Raw genomic sequence first — 20,521 nt, 5'->3', positions numbered from 1 at the left:
AAATTATTGTTGTTTTCATCTGTATTTCCTTGATTTTAGTAAGCCTGAATTTTTTTTTCATATGCTCTTCAATCCTTTGTGTTTCTTTGTGGATTACTTGTTCAAATTCTTAATCTATTTTTTCCTGATAAGATTTTAAAAATGTATTTATTAAGTGCTTTTTACATATTAACCTATACCGATCTATTAATACATGTTAACCTATTTCTGCTTAAGGCATTAATATTTTCTTGTTTATTTTGTTTACAATACTTCTGCAAAGGTTTAAGACTCTATAAAGTCAAATCTATCATATTCTTAGATTAGAAAGATTTTCCATACCTCCATAACTTACATCTTTATAGACAGATACACTAATGTTTTCTGTTTCATCTTTTATGCACTATTTTTATGGTGTAATGTTCTAATCCATCTAGGATGTATTTTAGGATGACATGTGAAGAAGGAATGTGTCTGAGCCCCAGTTCCTTGCAAAGCAGAGCCTGAGGAAAAGCTTACATATTCGAGGTTTGGCAGGAGAGGGATCCCAGGGCATCAAGAGTGAGAAAAGGAAAATGAGGAAATAAAGAGGGAAAAGAGGAAAGAAAATCAAAGGTAGTGCCTTGTTACCAGGACAGCAACAGTTTCAGAGGAAAACACTGCCATATTCCAGATGCAGGATGTCAACAGAGTGAGAGGCTGACTCAGCCATCTATGAGTCCAGTGAGGCAGGTCCGGGGTCGGGGGCAGGGGTGGTAGTGGTGAGGAGAAAGGCACTGATCTGTCAATTCTTCGTCTCTTTTCTTTTGATGGCCAAGGTTTGTGCTTCTGAGTTGCATTATGCAAACATTCCGGGCAGCTGCTGGGAAGTCTGGGCTCCATGGACTCAGCTAAGTCTTACGTGGCTGCTAGAACCTCTATGGTTTTGCGCAGCAGAAAGAGCAATGGAGGCTGTGCCTGGAAGGCTGGGAGAGCTGGACTGTTAGCAGCTCAAGAGGAAGGGGAGCCTGGCAAATGCAGCAGGCACTTAATGCTGGTCTAGTAGAGGCTGTAAATCCAGTAGGCAGCCATTTGTCTTGTTTCATCTAGTAGGTAATCCACCATTTTCTCACCCATTTAAATGTCAACTTTACCATATTCTAAGTTCTTAATTGTACTAGACTTTATTTCTGGTTCTATCTCTATCTATGAATATACAAATGTATATTTATAAGTTATAGCTTCCTGATGGTACAAATTCCCTCTTTTTTTTTCAGTTTCGCCCCACCCCTGCCCCTCCGCCTTGACTTTTATAAGAATAAGCTCATGTATGTAGGTAAGGTCATAATTTTAACTAGATTTGTAACATAATTGGGGATTTGTGTATAAATACATCGAATTGGGGACTACTGATATTTTTATGCTCTTCTATTTCACTATTCTTGAAAATAGCAGCAGTATCAACTTATTTAAGTCTTTTTAACATCTCTCAGTAAAATTTTCCAATTGTTTTTCATGTAGTTCTGAGAGCTTTTATTAAATTTATTCATGGATATTATAACTTCTGCTACTCTGGTGGGCAGAATTTTTTCCATTGTGCTTTTTTAATTGATAATTTCTGGAATCTAGTAAATTTTTCTATGTTAATTTTTGTTACTGATCATCTTTTTAAACTCTCCAACTAGCTCAAATAACTTTAAAATTTATTCTCATGAGTTTTCTAGATAGACATACTGTCTGTAAATAATAATTTTTCTTTCTTCTCCAATAATTATATTTCTTATATCTGTTTTCTGCCCTTTTCCATTGGCAGTAACTTCTGAATAGCATAAAATGAATAACTATAATGTTATCCTTCTTGGTCTTACCTTTAAGAAGAATATTTCTGTTGCTATTTTACTTTTGCAAGCGTGGTTGCTCAGTCGCTTCTGACTATTTGAAACCCTATGTAGCCCACCAGGCTCCTCTGTCCATGGGATTCTCCAGACAAGAATACTGGAGTGGGTTGCCATGCCCTCCTCCAGGGAATCTTCCTTACCCAGGGATCAAACCCCTGTCTCCTGCGTCTCCTGCATTGCAGGCAGATTCTTTACCGCTGAGCCACTGGGGATGTCGCTATTTTGCTTTTAAGTATTGTAAGTATTGGCTGTTGGTTTCAGAGAGAAATTTTAAATCATATCATTGTTGTTGCTCAGTCGCCAAGTTGTGTCCAATTATTCACAACCCCTTATGGCTCAGCTGGCAAAGAATCCACCTGTGATGCAGGATACCTGAGTTCGAGCCCTGGGTTGGGAAGACCCCCTGGAGAAGGGAGAGTCTACCCACTCCAGTATTCTGGCCTGGAGAATCCCATGGACTATAGTCCATGGGGTCACAAAGAGTCGGACACGACTGAGCGACCCCCTTCACATCATGACCCCATGGAACACAGCACGCCAGGCCTCCCTGTTCCTCGCCATCTCCCAGATTTGTGTAGTGCATGTCTATAACAAGGTTACAAAGAGTTTCTTAAATTGATGATTGATGTTTAATTTCTATCTTTTCATCTTGATTAGACCGACCAGAACATTGTCTGTTTTACTAGGAAAAAGAAGTTGGAGATTTTGATCCAAAGTTCTTCTTAGTTGGACACTGGCCTTCCACTTAGGGCTCAGCTGCCTCTCCAGGGAAAGGCCCTCTGCTCTGTCCTTCTGCTACACAGGGCACAAAACTCCTCTGCTTTGGGTCAGATTGGCCATCTACCATCTGACTCTGCTCTTATGGGCCGAGCTGCTAAACCCTACCACAACTGTTTAAATGTGTGTCACCTCAAATCTGTGGTCTGCAAATCTATCTTGCTGCAAGCATAGAAGTGCAGTCTATTTAACTTCTGGCATGAGATATTTTTTGCCTGTTTGTTTGTTTGTCAGGGGGACACCATAACATTGATTTTTATCCATGGACTATCCAAGTCCTTTCCCTCATCTTTGACCTTTGAACCCTAGCGATTCTAGTCCCAGTGCTTCGTTGGCTTGGCTTTTTTTTTTTATTTTGATATTAAAAACTCAGTAAGCCTTCATACTTCATTAAAATAAAATATAATCACTGTCTCACAATTTATTTAGCTGATTTCATGTATTTTGGAAATTTTTATTCTTTTTCTGATAGTCAGAAACATGTTTTCCCTCAAGAAATTACGAGGGACACAGGACTCTTTTAAATCCCTCCATTTCTCTGTTATTCTTATATACGGTCAAGTCCTCTCCCAATTCCCAAAGTTGCTATTCTTCCCCTTTACTCATTTTCTTATTTCTTTGCCACCATCAACCTTCCTCTTTCAGCAAATCAATTTATCTCTACTGAGAAAACCAAGGTTGCTGCTGCTGCTGCTGCTGCTAAGTCTCTTCAGTCGTGTCCAACTCTGTGCGACTCCATAGATGGCAGCCCTCCAGGCTCCTCTGTCCCTGGGACTCCAGGCAAGAATACTGGAGTGGGCTTCCATTTCCTTCTCCAATGCATGAAAGTGAAAAGTGAAAGTGAAGTCACTCAGTCATGTCCAACTCTTCGCGACCCCATGGACTGCAGCCTACCAGGCTCCTCCGTCCATGGGATTTTCCAGGCAAGAGTACTGGAGTGGGGTGCCACTGCCTTCTCTGAAACCAAGGTTAACAGGTGGGAATTCTTAGCCTTGAGTTTATAACTCATTCTGGAGTCTTCCCTGTCCCCTCCACGATTTGCTCCTTTTCCTCCAGTTTCCTGGGATTCACAGTCTGTCCTTCAGTATGAGCTCAACCTCTTCAACTGTTCTTCACCCAATCCCATCACCACTCTTCACTTACAGTATTTACCTCTGCTGGACTTCTCACCTCTCCCTCTCTGTTGACTTTTCATTCCTTTAAGTCTCCAGTCACACACGTAGAATTCTAGCAGTTCCTTCTCTGACTCTTTCCTCCTGACTGATTTGTAAGTATTGACACCCTCCTTCTATCCCAGGATTTTTATTTTTTAGTACTGATTTTATTTCACCATATATTGAGAGAGATTTTCCCCAGGTAATATCTTTTACTCCCTGAACTTCTCCTGGTCTCTATGCTATTGAGGTGAGTGTTGTAATGTCTATATCAAACCTCATTTCTAAATTGCATTTTGCCTGCTGAACCATCTCAACCTAGCGTTCCACAAGCATCTCCAAACAACCTGTACCAAATTGCTCCGATCAGATTCCCCTGACAAAGTCTGCTCTGTGTACCACCTCTTTTATCGTCAGGAGTGGTATAAGTGTCCCCCAGTCACTCAGGCTGAACTGGGAGTCACGGACCCCCCACACTCACCCACATATCCAGCCAGAGCCTGCACTCTGTCTTTTCAAGTTCTCTGTGTCTCTTCCCCCCTCTATGCCCCCTGCTGCAGCTTGACCCTAATCATTTCTCTTTGGAACTCCTGGTGTGGTCGCTCTGCTCTAAGCAGTTTTCTGTGAACCGTGCTCTTTCTGATCTCTAGCTGTCCCACATTCTTCCCACTGTTTCCTCTCCTTAAAACACCGCCTACTCTGATATTGATCGCGTCAAAAATTCCCGAATACAATCATCAACTGAGATCTTCCTTAACAACAACACAAAAAGTAGTTCTATTTAAACCTCTTTGTGCTTAAAACCCTCTAACAAACCTCCATTGCCCTTGAGATAAAGTTCAAACCTCTTAACTGGTATATCCATTCTCTTCTCTAGACCTTTCTCTCACCAGACTTATGTCCACACTTTTGTGTCTTCCTCACAGGAAACTTTTGGAGAAGGCAGTGACAACCCACTCCAGTACTCCTGCCTGGAAAACCCCATGGATGGAAGAGCCTGGTGGGCTGCTGTCCGTGGGGTCACAAGGAGTCGGACATGACTGAGCGACTTCACTTTCATGCATTGGAGAAGGAAATGGCAACCCACTCCAGTGTTCTTGACTGGAGAATCCCGGGGATGGAGGGGCCTGGTGGGCTGCCGTCTGTGGGGTCGCACAGGGTCAGACACGACTGAAGGGACTTGGCAGCAGCAGCAGCATACAGTGTTTTACATACAAAAAAGTAGAATCCTTAACATTCAGGCAATGAGTTCTATTCTCAAAAGTGCTTTGTGAGAAGACAGATTTCTTTTCTTGTCCTCTAAAAAGATACTTCTATTTGTATTCCTAAAAAATGATGCATTTATCACACCATTTCTCATAAGAAGAGTCCAGTTGAGATCACAAGATTTCTGCAGAGAGTGAAGTGATATTAGCAGAGCATCCTCTCCAGAATGCAATGCCTCATCAACAGAGGTGTAATGCAAGAGATACATAAAATGGCAGCTGCATCAGAGGAGTGTATGTACGCCCAGCAGGTGGGCCATGACAAAAGCATGAGGCCCAACAGGGTGGTCCCTAGTTGCTAAGCACAACCAGCTGGGAGGCATGGCCTCCAGGGCCTCTTCCCATTCTTTATCTTCTGAGGTGGCCATTATTTCTGGAGATTCAGGCTCCATAACAGCATTGATCGCTTTACCAATTTTGCTTTGCTCAAGGCCCCTGCTGTAATTTCAAATAGAATTTTGTTAATTTCCATTTCTGCTGCTTCTTCCATTTCTCCTTGATCATCTATGCTTTCAAAGGTGTCCTCTAACATCCCTCCATATCCTCAGCCTTCATCATCTCTTTGGACAATGCATGCATTTCTTCATCTATTTATTTTATCTGTATCCTATAATCTGTTTGTTTGAACTAGATTTATGGAATCTTAACAAGAATCTGAATAGCCTTCATCACTTCTGTGCTCTTCTGCAAGAACCAGTCACTTGTAAGACTGCTCACGTGTTCGTCATCCCCATGAGTACAGAGTTCACGTGAGCCTGGGATGCATACAACTTGCTCACAGCCTTCCTTGACCTCCTCACCTCTATGGCCAGAATACACAGATAGCCTCCTGACCCTTCTTAGCAGCATCTTTCACAAACAGTCTTGGTTTTTCTGCTTCTCCTTGAATGTTTCAAGCTTGCCTGTTAGCAACTCTAATTTCCTTTCTTAGCCAACAAACTCAACATGCAAAAATTAGTTACATTTCTATATATTAACAACAAACTACCTGAAAAAGAAAGAAAACAATCCCACCTGTAACAGTATCAAAAAGGATAAAAATACTTAGGAATAAACTTAACCATAAGGTGAAAGATCTGTACACTGAAAACTATAAAACATTGATGTAAGGAATTGAAAACAAAAATTAATAAAAAGATAGTTCATGTTCTTGGACTGAAAGAGTTAGTACTGATAAAATGTTCATACAACTGAAAGAAACCTACGGATGGAATGCAATCTGTACCAAGATTTTAATGTCTTTTAAAAAAATAGAACTAAAAAACAGGAAAAATTTCAAAAATAGAGATAAAAAACCCTGAAATCTGTCTTTTGAAAAATAGGAAAAAAAAAAAAAAACCTTGAAATTTGGAACCACATGAGAGACTCTGAATAACCAAAGCAACCTTGAGAAAGAAGAACAAAAGCTGGATGCTTCACATTTACTGATTTCAAACTATTTGACAAGGTTATAGTAATCAAAATAGTATGGTATTGGCATAAAAACAGACACATAGACCAACGGAACAGGAACTGAGAACCCCAAACTAAACCATTCACATGTGGCCAACCAGTATTTGTTACGGGAACCAAGAATATTCAGAGGATAAGATAGTCTCTTCAATAATGAAACCGGACCCCTATCTTACACCACTCACAAAAATTAACTTGAAATGGATTATGACTTGACCAGAAACTACAAAAGTCCTAGATGAAACTATGGGGGTAAGCTCCTTGACGTTGGTTTTGACAATACTGATTTTAGTTTGTGTGTTTGTTCAGATTTAATACTTAAAGCACAAGGAACAAAAGCAAAAATAAACAAGTAGGACTATATCAAACTAAAAAGCCTCTGCACAGCAAAAGAATAAGATGAAAAGGTAGACTACAGAATGGGAGAAATATTTGCAAACTATATATCTGATAAGGGGTTAATATCCAAAATATAGTAGAAGTTCATAAAACTTAACAGCAAAAAAAACCCAACCCCAAACCAAAGCAAAACCCCCAAATAACCCAATTAAATGTAGGCAAAGGACCTGAATATAGATTTTCCCAAAGAAGCCATACAAATGGCCAACTGGTACATGGAAAGGCACACGACATCACTAATCATCGGGGAAATGCAAATACAATCCACAATGAGATATTACCTCACACCTGTTAGAATGGCTATCATCAAAAATACAAGATATAAGGCTGGCAAGGATGTGGGGGAAAGGGAACCCTTGCACACTGTTGGTGGGAGTGTAAACTAGTGCAGTCACTATGGAAAAGAGTACAAAGTTTCCTCAAAAAATTAGAAATAAAACTGTCATATGATCCAGCAACTTCAATTTCAGGTATATATCCAAAGGAAATGAAATCACTATCTTGAATAGAAATCTGCATTCCATGTTCAAAGCAGTGTTATTCACAAAAGCCAAGGTATGGAAGCAACCCAAGTTGTTTGTAAATGGATGAATGAATAAAAAAAAGTGATACAGATAGATAGACAGATACAGAGACACACACACATACAGGAATATTATTCAGCCATAACAGAAAGGAAATCCTGACATTTGTGACAGCATGGATGTGAACCTTGAGGGTATTATGTTGAGTGAAATAAGTTAGACAAAGATAAATACTATTAATAGATGATCTCACTAATATGTGGAATCTAAAAAACAAACTCACAGAAACAGAGTAGTTTGGTGGTTGCCCAGGGGTTGAGGCGGGGGGCACTGGGACGAATGAAGGTGGTCAGGGGTGCAAACTTCCAGTTTTGAAATGAATGATTTCTGGGGATCTAATGTACAGGAGGGCAACAATAGTTAACAGTATTGTTATATACATGAAAGTTGCAAAGAATACATCTTTAAAGTTCCACACACACACACACACGTGCATAAAAGGTAACTGTGAGGTGATGGATGTATTAACCAACTTTATTATTAGAATCATTCTGAAATATACACAAATATCAAACCATCATATGTACACCTTAAACTTATACAATACATCAGTTATATCATGATAAAAGTGGGAAAATTCAAGCAAATATGAACAAGGATAAAAGAAAAGAGAAAGAATAATAAGGCAAGAAAGCGCGAGATATATCCCACGAAAGTCTGCACCTTTTCCAGGACAAGGAGAAAGAAACCAGAAAACTGTCCCTTCCTCTCCTCCACCTCAACACAAATAAAATAACTTACCTCCTCTAGGAGACCAGACAATTGCTGCCTCCAGCAGGAACTGTATTCCCCACTGATCTCTGAGACTGTGCGTTTTTGTAACTATTCTGAACAAATCACTGAATTAATTTCCTTTTTATTTCCTTACAAGAAAACTAAACTACTGATATACCAAAATGTTCTCCCTCACTGGAAAATTCCCCTGATTCTAATATTTGGGTTTATATGACTCCATTTGGAGTTAGTTTTAGGAGACATTTTTTTTAAAAAGGAAACATTTAGTACTACAGTTGGTCTAAGTGTTCTATTCTGTATAGGCCAATATAAGCTTTTTCCCCCCTCATTCTTTGCTTTCTTCCTCTCATTTTTATTCACCCTCTGCTTTCAAAGTGCTACTTTTCATACCAAACATTTCATCCTCAAAAATGTTACAGACTTTTCAAGATGAATGTTGGTTCCCCAAATACAAACTCTGGGACTCAGATGCATCATTGGGGGTTAACTTCTCAGTACCATACATAAAGACAACGTTTTATAGTCTCTGATTTTACAGACTTATCTGAGCACGTTTTACAGGAGACTGGGCAGGTAGATATTCAAGGCGCCTTGTCCTCAGCACCCCTGCCCGTATCGTAGTCTGCGGGGACTGCCATAACAAAATACCATGCATTGTGTGGCTTAAAAAACAGGACTTTATATTCTCAGAGGTTTGGAGGCTGGGCAGTCCAAGGTCAAGGTGCTGGTTTCTGCTGAGCTCTCTCCAGGCTAGTAGATGTCTGCCTTCATGCTATGTTCTCACACGGAGAAGAAAGAAAGAGCATGAGCCCTCTCATACGGTCTTATTAGGACACTAATCCCCTTGGATGGATCAGGGCTCCATCCACCCTTATGATTTTACTTCATTTTAATTACTTTCTTATTCCAAATATAGTCACACTGTGGGATTAGGGTTTCAACATAAGACTTTGGGGAGACAGGATTCTGTCTCTAGGACCCTTCCCCAATACTATAAAGTGAAAACAGAAACTCACAACAAATATCCATGTTTAACTTCATTACCCATTGGCAGAAATTAATTATGAAAAAGAATTAGCAAGTTGTATCATCTACCACTACTCCTTCTGCTGCTCAGTAGGTTGAAAATAACTTTCCTTGTGCTTCAAAGCACTTTAGGAGAGCTCTTTTTCTTTAACATGAAGGTTAAAATGGCTTGGTAACTGGACTTAAGGCAATAATCACTTTGTAGTACATATAGATGTTAAATTTTAATGCTGAAAACCTGAAACACATAATAAAAAAGTTTTTTTAAATGAAAAAAAAAAAAAAGATTTCATATAATCCCATAACAGCCCTTTTACCCCTCCTCTTATGTTACCCCTCCTTCTTCCTTCTCCCTTCTGGTAACCGCTAGTTTGTTCTCTATTATCTGTGAGTCTACTTCTTTTTTTGTTTTATTCACTAGTTTGGTTATTAGATTCCACATATAAATGATGTCATACAGTGTTTGTCTTTCTCTGTCTGACTCGGTAGCTTCTTATTTAAAAAATATTGGGGACTCTTGGCCAGAGAATCATGTTGAAACATGTTTTGACAGAGCCTTTATAAGCAATTACCCTTCCCCCCTGCTGAAGCAAGCATTCCTCACATCTGCTGAGCTCTGCAGATACACAGAGCACTTCAATACCAGTTATTTAATCTCCACAACCACCAAGCAAGACATATCAATAATCATGATAGTATTAATAACAAAAACTTTTATTGAGGGCTGACTTGGTGTCTGTTACTACACCAAATGCTTTGTGTGAATTAGGTCAATTGTCATGACCAATTACTCTGATTATTCCTGTTGAAAGATGAGGAAACCAAAGCTCAGAAAAAGTAAGTAAATTGTCCCCATTTTACAGACCCAGAACCGAGCTTTCTAAGACCCTTTCCAAGGCACCATGCTGTTTCTCAGCATTCCCAAGTCACCCTTGGGGGCTGAGACCATTTTGGTGCCCTTTAGGGGGCTCACCATCCCAGCCTGGAAGAGATCAGTCACAGTGGTCTATCAGCTGTGCCTGTAAGCCATGGTTTGTACACTCACACAAAGATATCTCAAAAGTGAAGGCAAAGGGCATGATCCCAGTTGAAAACGACTAATGGGGATCCTTTGCCTCTGAGGCAAGAGCTCCAATCTACAACGAGAAGCGCCAGTTCCACTGGCACGCTGTCTACATAATGCGAACCATGGCATTTGGCAATGGCTCTTAAATTTGGCACACACCACACTCCTCCTGGACCCACGAGATAACATAACCAAATGTTTTCTGAGGCTGTAAGAAATGCATGCTTTGCAGGTAGGAAGAAAGGCAAACATCATCCCTACAGGGGGCTCGCCTCATCCGATCCCAAGGGCAAAATGGCTCAGTCCCCGCCGATCCTCCAAAAGGTTAAATGTGAGCAAGGACCCAGATAAATGGTCACAATGCAAACAAAGTCATGTAAATAAATGCATCTCTGATCGACGCGGGCTGGTGATGCCAAATATACCATCTGCACCATTTCTCATGATGAGTTTTTTTTTTTTTCCCCCTGCAAGTCCCAAGCAGTGAGAAGATGACCATGTTTATGCAGACCAAGGTATGCTTCATTTGACACTCTTGGAAATTTAAAAAATTTTTCAGATCCACAGAGAATCAATAGCATTTATATTTTTATAGGTAAGCTTGAAGTTAGAAGAAAGAAATCTCAGTAGAAAATATAGGGCAAATGTCTGGGGCCTAAAAAGGTACTTGTCACATACTGTGATTTTCAGAGGACCCTAGTTACATCTGCAATCTAAGACTCTTCAACTTGCCCATTCATTTATTCACTTAACAAAAGTATTGTTGTTGTTTAGTCGCTAAGTCATGTCTGACTCTTTTGCACTTCATTGACTATAGCCTGCCGGGTTCCTCTATCCATGGGATTTATCTGTTGACTCAAATGATAAAGAATCTGCCTGCAATGCGGGACACTCGAGTTCGATCCCTGGGTCTGGAAAATCCCCTGGAGAAAGGAATGGCAACCCACTCTAGTATTCTTATCTGGAGAATGTCATGGACAGAGGAGCTGTCCATAGGGTTGCAAAGGGTCTGACACGACTCAGCGACTTTCACTTTCATTGTTTTGTTTAATCTCTATATCATGTTGCCATGATACAGAAATATTCCTGGCCCAGGGGTCAAACCTGCATCTTCTGCGTCTCTGCACTGGCAGGCAGATTCTTCACCACTAAGCCACCCGGGAAGCCCCAGTGACTTTGGAGTTAATATTCTAATTCTTGCATAACACAGAATTCTGTGGCTGCTGCTGCTAAGTTGCTTCAGTTGTGTCCAGCTCTGTGCGACTCCATAGACGGCAGCCCACCAGGCTCCCCTATCCCTGGGATTCTCCAGGCAAGAACACTGGAGTGGGTTGCCATTGCCTTCTCCACAATTCTGTGAGAGAAACAACAAAAAACACCTGTAGATGGAGTGATAGTTGTTTTAGTAGAGGAGCCACAGCTAGAGGAGTGATGATCCCCACTCTTCTTGAGGGGGACAGGGTGGAGGATGTGGAAGGAGGAGAGAGCACCAGGGAGTGCAGGAGAAGCCGCAGATAGGAAGGGGCATTTGAGTTGGGCACTGAAGGATGAGTAGGAGCTCTCCATGCAGGCAAAGGGCAAAGGAGGGGATGTTCTTGGAGCAAGGACACAGGGAGAGGAAAAGCACTTCTGTTCAAGGAGTGATGTCTAGGCTACTCTGACTTGAGACCAAGGTGTCTGAAAACAGTGGAAGAAAAGGAGAAGATACAGCCTGGGGGCTGGTCTGGGGTCAGAGAGTGAAGGCAGAGTTGGTAATATTAAAGCCTTGGGATTTCTTTTAATAGGCCAAGGTAAATCATTTGTTTACATTTTACAGCAAGGCACTGACCTAATCTTAAAGATTTGAGTTTTAGAAAGGTTATACTGGGCTAAATGGAGTGGGCCTTGAGGCTGTCAAAATGTTCGTAATTTGTCCCCAAAACAGAGATGGTGGAATCTTTCCCCAGGAGGTTAAACAAATTTCCCAAATGCCAGGATGCTGGGGAACTGCACCCAGGGAGCAGGCCCCCACCTCTGTCCCGCAGGAGAGGGCAGGGTACCCACTTGGGCCCAGGGCCCAGCTCTGTTGCCTACCTCCCCAGCAGCCACAGGCGGAGAAAAATGTTACAAAGTAAGGAAAACAAGGAAACCAACTCGCAAAAGCCTTTTCAGTACTCGGAGAAAGAGACTTTTCGAACACAAGACTCTTTCCTATGAGAAGGACAGAGGCTGTGGTTCCTGTTCTGTCTCCATTCAACCCAAGACCCAACCACCTCCACAAATGTAGTCAGTCTGCAAATAAAAATGCTTTTGCTACCAACACTTCTGTCAGGCACAGGCTTCAGTGTTTTTCAAGCTTTATGTTTTTAATACCCTCATTAATATAACATGCCCTTAGCTGTTGGTATGATGCAAGCACTTCACTGGTATCTTTTTTTTTTCTTTGCTGTGCCACACAGCATGTGGGATCTAGTTCCCTGATTAGGAATTGAACCCAGGACCCTGGTAGGGGAAGTGCAGAGTCTTATCCACTGAACTCCCAGGGAAGTCTTCAGTGGCTGCTGCTGCTAAGTCGCTTCACTTGTGTCCAACTCTGTGCGACCCCATAGATGGAAGCCCACCAGGCTCCTCTGTCCATGAGATTTTCCAGGCAAGAGTACTGGAGTGGGGTGCCATTGCCTTTTCCAAGTCTTCAGCGGAGTCTTAAAGAAATGCTCTTGTTCTCTTGAACATCTGCCCTGCCTGTGTCAGCCCCTGACTCAGAAGCGGATGGCCCTGACACCCATTTCCCCCCACACGTGGAACCTTTAGCTCCTTCAGTATGGCAGCTGCCCCCACTTTTCTGAGGGTCTCCATCGCTCTCTATACATCCCCTCACCCTCATCTCAGGGCAGTCATGGGACTCAAAGAAGCTGCCAAAGCAGAGAAACCTCTGCTGGGAAGGAGGACCAGGTGAGCAAAGTTCTGAGCAGAAACCCGTGCAACCACGGCAGGCAGGCAGGCACTTAACTGGGGCTTTTAAAAAAAGTCTTCCAATGAGCATTCATTGACCATTTGCTGCACCTGCTACAAAATCCTAATATGGCCCAGCAGCAGTAAGAATTTGCACGGAGGTGCCCACTGCTTTATCATGGAAACCAACAGATTTTCCCAAAATCCTGCAAAGGGAAGAAAGATCCTTCCAGGTCACATTTAGCACCATGGTCAGTAGTGTGGAACGTGGTCTCAGCAGAGGAAAAGCAGTGGGTCCTGGGCCAGTAAGCAAGCCTCTGGTCTAACGAGAGAGAAAACCCACAGAGCACGTGCTAACTTGACTTCACTTCTGGTCATAAAGCATCCGATCACTTTACTAGTGAAACGGTAAAGTAAAACAGCAATTTTTTTCTATTCTGCTCTCAAAATCATCTTTCTTCCCTGTTACTAAAATTGATTTCATTCCCATTTAGCTATAAGCCAAACAGAGCCCTGCATCCACCATCTCCCAGTTCATTTTCTGTCGTGTCCTTTTATTTTAGCTTTAGAACCTGAATCCTTGTTTACACGTAAATAACTCAGGATTACTTATGCTGATTTAAAAACAAAAAGAGACCACTAATCATCGATTGTTTGATATATACCATTTACAGCAAAAGATCCTATTCCCACTGATCATTTTTTGTTATTAAAATGTAGTTTTTAGCTCTTTTTCTCTCAGGGCCTGGGTTTAGATAATTGAGCTCTGAAGAAAGATTGAAAACTCTTTCCGTATAAATGGAGGGGAAAAGTCTGAAATGCTAAGTACTAACTCGTAGTCCACTATCGTCCTTATCTTTAATAATGGAAACACAGTTTAGCACACCATGCAAAAGAGCATCCTTGTATTTTTAAATTGCAAGTGTCCAATTATGTACAAGGGTCAAGACAAAATTGATCTGAAGGAGCTCAATTTTAAAATCATTTTAAAAATCAGGACAAAGGATGCCACATTATTCAACTAAAATGTTAAAAAATGAAAAGTATTATGCATGCCGCATGGCGGAAGATCAGATTTTTATTAATGCAAGTTTTAAATGCTGATTAATCCTCTCGAGAGTCAGTTTCCCAAAGCATTGGACTGTATTCAAGTCTTTTTCAAAACGGCACATCACTTCCATTATTCTGAATATTAATTGAACAACATTATAACTAAGGATACAAAGCAAGATTTAAAGCATGATTACAGCTGTCAGTGCTTACATCTAAATAAGTCATTGGAAATTCAAGCTTAGAAGAAAAAATATGGTGTAAATCGGTCTTAGAATGGTGAAGCTCTCTCAGCCTTTTTCAAAAATGAATTTGCTGCTTTAGGACTTGAGAAAGCTTCAGCTGTGACTTGGTCTTACTATATTTATCTGGGCAACTCTCAATCAGAAATCAGAGTTCTGTTTTTTTCTTGAGATTTGGGACAATGTCAAGGAGATTTTCTTTTGAGGGAGAAGGAAAGGGAGAGCCAAAGAATATTAATAGTTGATAGAATTTCCCATTTCCTCATTTTATATTTCTATTTCAGCCTCGTGTCTATACTCAAAAATCAAACAATTAAGCAAATTTAATCAAATGAGCTATTATGGTTCCAAAACAATTCATTAAACCGAGAGTCAAGCAACTGAAAGTAACTAATGACTTATTTTCACAACAACCTATTGTCTAAATTCAACTTCTTTTACTTCCTAAACCCAGTTTGGGGGTAGGTGAAAATCCCCACTTCCCTACCAAAAGCAGAGTAAAATGCTGACTTCTATTACCACCTTGGGGGAATTTTAGTTTTGTTTCTTTAAATGGTTGCTCTGTATCTGAGTGATAGCTCTTTGTTTGAAAGGATGCAAAAGCTACTCTCACATCTAATTCTAGTGAGATAAATGGCATTATGAAGGGAATATTAAAAATTTACAGCCCCCTTTACTAAGTTTATTTGTCAGCCAAACATGCTGAATATTGCATAGCACACACACACACACAAAAGCATGCCACCCCGACGATGAAAAAGATATGAGGAAATAATGATGCAGTGATAACAAGTCTGATGGAGTTTGCATATCTCCATTGCTGTTGGCATGTCGTTTAATTGTATTGCGCCAAACCGGCAGAATCGCACAATATGTTAGTGTAAAGGGTCCACAGTTTAAGCGGAAAATCTAGAAGTGTTAACTATACACTGTCTAATTATACAACCTTACTGTCCCAGAATGTGATTTCAGAAACCATTTCTGACATATGGGAAAAGGATAGAACAGCTGGTCATTAAGGTTTTCTCAAGACTATTTAGCAACACACTTGAATGTAATTAAAGTGAGACACTAAATACTGCACTTGTGGTACAATGTATTTTTAATTTTTATGGCATGTGGTAAAAGTAAATAGATGCAAAGCATTCAAGTTTCTCCAGTAGGCATCCAACTTGTCAAAGATGCAGTGTCTGTTTGGCTGATTGTAAGCCGGATCCTGGTGCTAAGTCATAGACATCCATTTGGGATGTTTAAGGTTGTCTTAAAGGGACTGAATTTGGCAATACTCTGAGGGATGTTTAATTGGAACTCCCAGACAAAGCATGAGATGAACTCATTCATTTATTTATTCATTCATTCATCAAACACGACCTGGAATAATTTTAGATGATAAAGACATTGGCCCTGCCCTCGAGTTACTCACAGCTTATTATGCTTAAAATACAGAGTGAAGGAAGATGATTAAAGGGTACCATAGGAACAAAAAGGGGTATCAGGTCCAAACTGGTGATGTCCAGCAAAACCCCCTGAATAGGAGTCAATTTAAGCTGGAAGAAAACAAGTGAGCAAGGGGTAAGGACAGTCCAAGCAGAGGGAGCAGATTATGCAAAGGTTTGGAGGTGAGGGTTTTGTAATAAAAATACGATCTTTATACTTACTGAACATTTACAACATCCTGGCACTAGGCTAAGCCCTTGATACATATTATCTCATTTAATTCTCCCAGGAATTCTATGTGTTAAGTACTATGGTCTACTCTTTACAGATGAGGAAACTAACAGGATTCAAACCCAGGTTTGTCTGCATCTCAAAGCAAACTTTTTTCAAATTGCCTCCTCCCAACTGATAGGAAGAGCCAAGTCTATTTAGTTTTTAAAGAACTTAGTGTATAGACTCTTCAGTCCCTGTTAAAACCCTGTGATTAAGAGAAAGACAAGCTACAGAGTAGGAAAAATATCTGCAAATCGCATATCTAATAAAGGATTTATATCTAGATATATAAAGAACTCCCAAAACTCAATAGTAAGAAAATAAATCACCCAGTTAAGTAGCTGAGCAAAAGATCTAACAGATGGTTCTCCAAAGAAAAAAATGTAATGCTAAATAAGCATATGAAAAAATGCTTGTCATCATTAGCCATTAGGGAAATGAGCATTAAAACCACAAAGAAATATCATTATGTTCCTATTAGAATGGCTAAAATAACAATCAAAAAATCATGACAATACCAAGCGCTATCAAGGGTGTGGAGCAACTGGAACTCCTATACATTGCTGATGGGAGTGCAAGATTGTACATCCACTCTGGAAAATGTTGGTAGTTTCTTATAAAGTTAAACATATGCTTACCATATGATCCAGAAAACCCACTCCTAGAGAAATGAAAACCTATGTGAATATTTGGAGCACAGTTATTCATAATCTCTGAAAACTAGAAACAATACAAATATCCTTCAGCAAACGAATTGGCAAATTGTCTTACTTTCACACAGTGGAATACTGATCAGCCATGAAAAGGAATGAACTAATATACACAACCAACTAGAATAAATATATGCAATGTTGGTAAATGGAACTCTAGTCATTAGGGAAAATATAACATTCCAGGTACCACACTAGACTTGCCAAGATTTCTTCTTTGGTCATCTAATCTTCCAACACATCTATGAGATAAACTTTAATATCCCCTTTTCACAAGCAAGGAATCTGAGGTTCAAAGCAGTTAAGAAGCTTCCCCATGTATGTGAGTGCAAGTGCACTCACAGACACACACACACGGACATACACCTATACACAAAGCTGAGGAGTCATAAGGCCAATGTAGAAGCCCATAGTTTTTCCATCATGGTTGGTTAGTGCCTACTTTGATTTATATTGCTACCTAACTTTACAGAAGATATAGTAATTCTGAGAAAACAGGACATAGCATGAGGAATTATGAATTGTGATTAAGAAGCCAGATCTGAGACACTCCAGGGGTGAGCTCTGTTTGTGGGATTACTTTGGCCTTCTCTCTTCTCTTCTCTTTCTATCAAAGGGTGTTTTATTGTTCATTAGAATCTTCAACAGACAGTGGCTGAGGAAAAAAAGAAGATATGAAACTCAAACCGACTCACTTTACTCCTTACATTTTTGTTGTTTAGTTGCTGAGTCGTATCTGACTCTTTCATGACTCCGTGGACTGTAGCCCACCAAGCTCCTCTGTCCATGGGATTTCCCAGGCAAGAATTCTAGGGGATTGCTGAAGTGGATTGCCATTTCCTTCTCCAGGGGATCTTCCCGACCCAGGGATCAAAGCCATGTCTCCTTGCATTGGCAGGAAAATTCTTTACCACTGAGCCACCAGGGAAGCCCCCACACAGATGTCTAGAAATGTTGAAACTTTGGCTAACAAGAAACTGAAAATTGGCTGTAAATAATCATCATCTTTACAACTGCTGTCTTCTTCTTAGTATAAATGACCAAGCAATGCTGCAGCTGTGAGCTCTGATCCTGTAGTTTCGACCTCTTCACCACCACTGTGAAACTATATCTTTCATTTTCCTTAATGCTTCTTAAGGGGCAGTCCTTCAACCGTGAAGATTACTTTGCTGCAAAAGGACATGATTTGGAGTTGTTTTCCACCATAGGAAGAGTAGAATTAGAGGCTCATCCACATTCCCTTATTCTCTCCCAATCTCTATTGTCATCATAGTAGCTGGACACAGTGAAAGAACATAGACTTTTGGCCAGAGAACAAAAGAAAGCTAACTGACCCACGTGGGCATTGAACCCTCGACCTCATTAGCATTGTTTTCTCACCACCTCTGCTAACAGAAAGCCCAATTATGAACACTGAACCAAAGAGGGAAGTCACCTCTTCACCTGGAGCCAAGAAAAGCCTACGACGGCTGGTTGTTAAGAAGGGAGTGCTTCTCCAGGCAAATAACCACAGCATGGACATCCATAAGCAATTTCTAAGCTTCTTCCAATCTTGCATGGCTCAATCTAACAAGAATTGCTGTCAGTGTGGTTTCCAGTCTGAGAGGTGACAAAAGTTTTAGGACCATCACCTTAACGATGGACATGCTGGAGTATACAGGGTGCACCTTCTTACAAAGATTCTCAAGTCTAAACCAACTTAAATCATCTGTAATTGTAATCCCCCATTCTTATTCCTCACTTTGAAACCCTTCCCCACTGTTAATCTTCACATTCGAAGCCCTGCCTATAAACAGAACACTTCTTTTGAGTGTCCACTGAGGGATCTATGGCAGAGATATTTACACAGTTGATTTTTCAGTTGAAATGAGTCTTGTTACTCTATGGCATCATAGAGGTTCTTCAAAGTGGTTCTTAAACTGTTAATTACAACTTCCTTGTTCTGAAAGGTAGTGAATTTGTAAGATTTGTGTCTCTGTATATGAGTTTATGTGCGCATATAATTATTTAGGAATTTTTTAGAATTTAAGTTGAGTTATATCTAATTAGTTGTATTTCATTTTTTGAAAACTAAAGTTACTCCTATAATCTCCTGGAATGCAATGACTGAGTAGGTCAGTCAAGGCATGATGATAATAAAATCAAAGAAGACGGCTCAATTCCCTGACCAGTTATAGGGCTTTTTTTATAGTAATGGGCCACAACTCCAGGCAGAGACAATCAGCTCATACATGGTGTGATTTTCATAATAAGAACAAGGAGAAAGGGCATGATAATTCATTGTAGAAACACATCTTCTTTACTGGAAAAAAAAAAAAAAGAGCCAATTCTGATGGTAGTTGGTTTAGCTTTATATTGTTCTCATATACAAGGGTGGCACTACTTAATGAATTAGAAGATGTATGTCCAGAAACTAGAGTTGACCCACTCAAAGATGAATTATAGTTCTAGACTCTAAATTGTGCTTATATTTCAGAATGTATTTTACTTTATAGAAGACTTTTTGATCCTATGGATTTGACTGCTAGCTCTTCCTACTATTCTATTCTTCCTAGTACCAGACAACAACTCATTTCCTACCAAGCTCATGCAATGACATAAAGTGTATCTCAAAGATATTGTGAGCTCAGTTCCAGACCACCACAATAAAGCAAATATTGCAATAAAATAAGTCACAGCAATTTTTAAATTTCCCAGTGCATATAAAAATTATACTTACATATACTGTGGTCTATGAAGCATGCAATAGCATTATGTCTAAAAAGCAATGTACATACCTTAATTTAAAATACCTAATTGCTAACTGTCATCTGAGCCTGTAGCAAATCAATCTCTTTGCTGGTGGAGGGTCTTGCCTCCGTGTTGATGGCTGCTGACTGATCAGGATGGGGGTTGATGAAGTTTGGGGGTGGTTGGCCAAAAAATCTGTTTGGATTTTTCTATAGCATTTGCAGAGTATGTCTCCATCAGACATCCATCGTTTTTTCTGAGCAATGGGTCTCAAGAGTGGGCTTAAACTTTCCACTAAACCATGCTGTAAACAGATGTGCTGTCATCTAGACTTTGTTGTTCCACTTATAGAGCATAGGCAGAGTAGATTAGCATAATTCTTAAGGGCCCCAGAATTTCAGAATGGGAAATGAACAATGACTTCAAGTCACCAGCTACAATAGCCCCAGACAAGAGTATCAGTTGGGCTTTTTGAAGCCAAGCATTGACTTCTCCTCTGTAACTACGGAAGTCCTAGGTGGAGTCTTCTTCCAAAAGAAGACATAGAAAAATTGGTAGCCATCAATTGCTTAATGATCTTTGTTAGCTCTTCTGGATAACTCATTGGGCCTTCTATATCAGCACTTGCTGCTTCACTTAGCACTTTCTGGAAATGGCAGCTTTCCTGAAACCTCATGAACCAACTTCTCCTAACTTCAAATTTTCCTTCTGCAGCTCCCTCACCTCTCTCAACTTTGTAGAACTGAAGAGAATTAGAGCCTTGCTCTGGATTAAGCTTTATAAGCAAATGTTGTGGCTGACTGGACCTTCTATCAACACCACTAAAACTTCCTC

At 40.3% G+C, this 20,521-nt stretch overlaps 1 pseudogene; it reads right to left on the bottom strand.

Annotated features, from left to right (window-relative positions):
* Positions 1–5,276: 5,276 nt before the first annotated feature.
* LOC133227381 (charged multivesicular body protein 3-like) overlaps positions 5,277–20,521 on the bottom strand; it is a 53,986-nt pseudogene continuing 38,741 nt past the window's right edge.

This window comes from Bos javanicus, chromosome 16, assembly GCF_032452875.1.
Source record: "Bos javanicus breed banteng chromosome 16, ARS-OSU_banteng_1.0, whole genome shotgun sequence".
Classification (NCBI taxonomy): Eukaryota; Metazoa; Chordata; class Mammalia; order Artiodactyla; family Bovidae; genus Bos; species Bos javanicus.
The sequence above is the reverse complement of the archived record's forward strand: the minus strand, read 5'-3'. Positions and strand labels throughout refer to the sequence as shown.